Raw genomic sequence first — 5,793 nt, 5'->3', positions numbered from 1 at the left:
ACCCCTACCCGATCCCAACCCACACCCCTACCACACCCCTACCCACACCCCTGCCCACAACCCTACCCACACCTCTACCCACACCCATTTGCACACCTCTCCCCACACACCAGCACGCCCCTCCACACCCCCACACGCCCACCCTCACAGCACGACCCCACCCCGGCATCCACACATCTATCCCTTGTGCACACAGGCAGATGCCCTGTACGTGCCCCTTGCACACCTACACAGCCTTAGACCCATGTGCATTCTGCCATGGACGCCGTTAGTGTCCGCCCACCCCCCACCTCGCGCCCCTGTAAACCCACAGTGCCCACCTGGGTACACCCTCCCCCACTGCCCTGAACTCATTCAGTCTAACACAGACCTTCACAGACAGCACCAAGGCGACGTCACAAGCTGCATGCAGGCTCCACCCCTGCTGAGCGCAGGCTCCACTCCTCCACGAACTCCCGCCGCCGCGTGGCTCGGATCAGCATTCATCTCCGTGGCTGGCGGGCCACACTTCCCCCATCTCCCTTTCCAGGGCGCCGTGTCGGGGCCCTGGTGACCCCACAGAACGCTGGGTTTGTGTCCCTCACAAGGGAGCGTGTCCCTGTCCCTTTAGGTGCGGCTCCTTGCGTTTCTAGGAGACAGAGCCCAGCAGTAGGACTGAGGGGCCCAGTAGCGCGTGCGTGTGTCACTGACACACTTTTCCGCACTGCTTTTCCCGTCGGCTGCCACGCTTCACCCCTGCGCTGGCACTGAACGGGGCACCTCTCCTCCACACCCCTGCTGCCAGGCAGTGTACCTCCCTTTTAATTTTATTTTGCCAGACTGAAGAGTGGACAGCGGGCCTAAGTTAAGGGACCGCCTCCGTCCCCTTGCCTTCATCGCCCCCGCCTGGCCCCATTGTGGGTGGACAGGCCGTTTAGAACCGGAAACGGAGCACTGTATTTGGAGTCCAGAGAGCACAAGCTGGTGTGCATTGATGAGATCCCAGCCTCTCCTCCCCCTCCTGCCCCTCTGAGCACCAACCGCAGCCTCACACTCACCCCGCCCCCTCGGGTCTCAATCAGTGACCACGCACCCCCCCCCCCTCCAGCCTCCTCACCCCTGGCCCAAGGCTCAGAGCCCAGTGGGGAGAGGCTGTCAGCACTCTGCTGCTCCGACCCACTGAGCCTTTCCAGCAAGTCCTGCAGGAGATGAGATACTTGCTGGACGGAGGGGTGAATTTAACATGGCATCTCCGCCCGTCCCGTCTGTCATCATCTGCCCACCAGCTTGGGCTTCTCCAGAGCCGCGTGCCCGGCTGGGGCTCGCAGGCTTGGCAGGGGTGGGGGGAAGACCCTGCAGACGCCAGCCCAGCGCCTGCCCCCAAGATGCTCTCCCTGCCCCCCCCAGCTCCCCGCCCTGGGGAGAGCCCTCCCACCAGCATTCCTATGGGGGCCCCAGGCCCCAGGCAAGACTGAGGGGCCCCCAGACCCAAAGCACCCTTCTGCTGGGCCCCTGCAGCCATGGCCTGGGCTCCGGGCCTGTCCAGGACACCGAGTGTGCTGTGGAGCCCCGGGAACCCAGCTGGGGACGCCCGGCCCTGGCCACGCTCCCAAGTCACAAACTGGACAGCTTAAAGCAACAGAAGTGTATCAGAAATTTGGGGGGGGGGGGCAGAAGTCTGACATCGGGGTCGCTGGGCTGACATCAAGGGTCCACACAGCCCTGCCCCTCTGGGGCTCCGAGCCTGGTGGGCTTGTGGCCGCCCTGCCCCACCTCTGCCTCTGTCTTACGTGTGTGTGTGTGTGTGTGTGTGTGTGTGTGTGATCTCTGTCTCCCATTTTTAGCACCCATGTAACTGTGTTTAAGGCCCACCTGGGTAATCGTGGGTAATCTCAATGTCCTTAACTAATCTCATCTACAAAGACCCTTTTCCCACCCAAGGGCACATCTGTATGTTTTCGGGGATCAGGATGTGCTGTCTACGGGGGGACATTCTTCAGCCCACGACACCATCTACATCCTCGTCAGCCTCCAGCGCAGCAGCCTGGCTCCGGCTCCCTCCACACATACCCATATACCTGCCGTTTGCTCTTTTGGCCTGGGTGACGCAAGCCCAGTGGCCACAGAAAGCTGACTTTAAGCCACACTTGGAAACCGTCCTGGAAAATTAATTCAGAGGGAGGGTCCCACACAATGGCTCCATGTAGAATCTTCCTAACAGGGGTCATCCACCTGCTGCTTGCACACCTCTCCCAACGGGGAGCTCACTACCACACAAGATCGCTCGCCACATCTTCTGTGCCTGCCATCCTCTTTACTCACACTCGAGAGGACGCGCGGAAAGATTGGGCCTCTGAGGCCAGTTGTGCAAGAGGCCAGCTCGTGTGAGAAACGGTCTGTGAGAGCCCAGTCACCACGAGGCAGAGGCGAGCTCCAGGCTGCTGCACAGCCTCAGAGGAGAGCTACGCCTGACAGAGTTTTGTGCTCTGGGCCCAGGGACCCGCCCCCTTCCTTGATGAGACCCCCGATTTCAGTGCCTCAGACAAGTCACGCTCCAGCCGTGTGTATGCTCGGGGTGGTCTCGCCCATGCACATGGCTTCCTCTGCCCGCCGGTGCCCGGGGCTCCTTCCCTGGGGGGACCCCACCAGAGGCTGGCCAGGGTCTGGGTGGGCACAGCTGTGTGGACTGGGCAGGGATGGGCAGGGAGGGGGCGCCTGTCAAATCTGACGTGCTGGTCACCCAACTTCACACAACACACAGCTGTACCATCGGGGACTGTCCGGTGATGGCAGCGCCTTCGTGCCTGCGGGGGCGGCTATAAGCCTCGCGGCCTGGGGTCTGGTCCTGCCTGCGCCCCTGGGATAGAAGCCTCTGTCCCTGTGTGTCCTTCACGCTGACCGCAAGCCAGAGGCTGCCCCTCCCCCGCCATGCTGTCCCCTGCGCCCTCACCCCAAGGCCGAGCCCCCAGGGTGTGGTCCTGCGTCCTGGCCGGGTCTCTAACCTCACCCAGTGCCCGCAGCCCACATGGGCCTCTGCGCTTAGCATCCTTCGTGACTGGTGAGGTCTCCAGCTTATGCAGAGCCCCCCAAAAGGAATCGTTTGGCGGGGGTCACGAGGTGGGAGGCTGTGCCCAGTCCCCGCAGCAGGCGGAAAGCAGCGACAGAGCGTGCAAGGTGGGGCCGGGCTCTGAGCCCACAGTGCCCCCAGCGGCTCAGGCTGCTGAGGCAGCAAGAGCAGCCGGAACTGAATAAACGCGTCCGAATCACCTTACATCACATTCTCGGGGCCAGGGGAGGGTGTGCTCAAACAAAACAGCTTCGTGGACCCGAGTCTATAAATAAACCAGATTTTGCTGGAATTCTGCTTCTTTAAATGGCTGCACAGAGGAGGTATCCACCGAAGGCTAATTTATTCTGAAAGCTTAAAAAGCAGAAGCCACGCAGGGGCTGGAGGAGCGGGTCCCGTCCCAACAGCTCCACCATGAGGGCATGTCCGGAACTGGCTCGAAGGAACACCCTTCTGTGCGGAGAGGTGCAAGCAGGCGCTTTCCCCCTTAAGACCGCCCGGCACCCCCACACCCCACACCATCCCTCCGACAAACACAGTGCCTTAAAGCCTCTGGTGCGGGGGCTACTGTGGGGCCGAACTGAAGTGAGGCTCTTCCCCATCTTCCAAAATGCTTGTCGGAATTCTGCCCCCAGGGGGGACCTAAGCCTGGCAGCCAGCCTGGCTCACGAGGGCAGTGGTCCCTAGGGCTCATTCAGCCCCCAGCCAGGACCTGTCATGCCACGGACCGTGGACTCAGGCTTGGAGAAATCGGCCACTTCATCTATCCACTCCATCATTTGTTCAGCAACTACCCAGCGATGCAGTGGGGCCTCGGGGCCTCGCGCTGCTCACAGGAAGGAGCCCGGCCAGAGTCAGGTCCAGCCTCGTCCACCAGGGAAGACGGGCGGACAGCTGGACACTCTCCCTGGTCTACTGCACCCGAACGGCGCTCCACAGGGAAGCGAGGGGTGCGGGAGGGGTCCCGAGGCCCCCGTGCCCTTCTCGCCCATGCTCTGTGATCCCGCCTAGCCAGGGAAGAACAGGGTCCCCGCAGACCCAGAATCCATCAAGGACGATGTCACTGCCGCGTGAGGCCCGAGTTCAAGGCCAGCAGCCCCAGAGTCCAGGGGAAGCCCACTGTTTTGTTGGTTAGCGGAGGAGGGGGTGGGGGTGGGGAGTCCCACGTTGCGGTGGAAATCTGCTCACTGCTAGTGCTCTTCCTAAGACAAAAAACAAGGTGGAGGGCAGAGAGCTAGAATGGTTTCCACCAGGGCCCGACCAACTGATCTGTTTGCTGGGCCCCCAGGGCACCCGTTTGCTGAACTCCGCTCTCCCCTTCACAGGTAAGGGGGACATCACTCAGCTGGGGGGCACGGCTGGAGGAGGCTCAGGACGGTCAGGTGTGCGGCGTTGCTAAGACTTCAGTCCAACACTGTCCTACAGAAGCGGGAAGCGGGTCAGGGAGGGGAGGGCTGGCCTGCCGCACCCCGGGGGGCACGCTGCCTGCCTGGACCCAGGAGCACCCACTCCCTCCCCAGGGGAGNGATCCTGGAGCACCCACTCACTCCCCAGGGGACGCCTGTGGGCCCACATGGCCAGCTGGTGCCTGGCCCGAATCGGACTCTAAAATGTAATTCCCAGACAGGGACCGGGAATTACAGTCCCCTCCCTCCCTCCCTCCCTCCCTCACCCCTCCACTTCCACAGGACGTCTGTAAGGACAGACTTTCTTCATTTAAGGCCTGCAGATGACCCCAGAGGTGGGTGTCCCACCCCCGCCAGGGTCCCAGCCCCGCCCGCTCCTGGGGGCTGTCCTCATTCAGGGACGTGGATGCCACAAGCAGCCATTCTTTGGGCTCAGGGTAGGCCACGCCCAAGCCCCCAGCCCCCTTGGGCCTCAGTTTTCTCTTGGGGACGGACATGCACCTGCTACGAGGACGGACCCAGCCAGGTCCTGCCTGTGACAGCAGGAGCGCGGGAGGGGACCTGAACGCCCACAAGGGGCTGAGGTGGACAGCGCCCTCCCTCCTCTGGCCGGCAAGCCGCACCCCGGCCCCTCTGCTCCCGCAGCTCACGGGGACCCCCACCACCCCGAGGCTGCGAGGAGATGGAGACATCTGTTTCATCCATGTAGCTGACAAGTCAGCCCCGGAGGGAGGAGGCCACCCAGTCCCCAGTGCCAACGGGAGAGAGAGCAAGGGGGACCCCAGAGGGCGGCCTTCTCCTGGCACAGCTTTATAAGAGGGGACCCCGGGCGCCAGGAGGAAGTGAGCTGCCCAGACTGGGGGAGGGGAGGGGCGCTGGGGGGCGCACTGGGCCTGCACCAGCAGCACACCCCTGAGCCTCCTCCTGGGGGAGGGGGTTCTGACCTCTGCAGAAAGCGAGAGAAGAGCTGGCCTGGGGCAGAGCACCCCCCTGCAGCGGAGGGTTCCCCCCGGCTTCCCACACTTCCAGTCCTATGCATCTCCCCCCACAGCACAGGGCAGCCCCTGGAGGGGGGGGGCGGAAACAGTGGAGGCAGAGCCCCTGACTTGTACTTGCTGTGAAGTGGGGAGTGTCAGGTCCCCAAGCGAGGAGTGGAGTGCACCCCGGGGCCCGTGGGCTGGGGGCTCCCTCAGGGGGGGTTGCTGAGCAGCACCACCACCACCACTGGAGACAAGTACAGCTCAGGGGTAAACAGGTGGATAAAATGTATGCATTCTGGAGATAAATCAGAAAGCCAAACCCAGCAGCAGGGGCCCTGGACTCCCCTCTGGCTCTGGCTGC

The 5,793-nt window shown here is 62.9% G+C and overlaps 1 long non-coding RNA gene across 1 annotated transcript in view; it reads right to left on the bottom strand.

Moving 5' to 3' along the window:
* Positions 1-3,372: 3,372 nt before the first annotated feature.
* LOC144220321 (uncharacterized) overlaps positions 3,373-5,793 on the bottom strand; it is a 4,582-nt gene continuing 2,161 nt past the window's right edge. The window contains exon 2 of the long non-coding RNA XR_013331692.1: positions 3,373-4,465. This is a non-coding gene — a long non-coding RNA (uncharacterized LOC144220321). The remainder of the gene's footprint in view (positions 4,466-5,793) is intronic.

Source organism: Crocuta crocuta, unplaced genomic scaffold (assembly GCF_008692635.1).
Source record: "Crocuta crocuta isolate KB4526 unplaced genomic scaffold, BGI_CrCroc_1.0 scaffold179, whole genome shotgun sequence".
NCBI classification, from domain to species: domain Eukaryota; kingdom Metazoa; phylum Chordata; class Mammalia; order Carnivora; family Hyaenidae; genus Crocuta; species Crocuta crocuta.
This window is presented reverse-complemented; position numbering and strand designations above follow the sequence as displayed.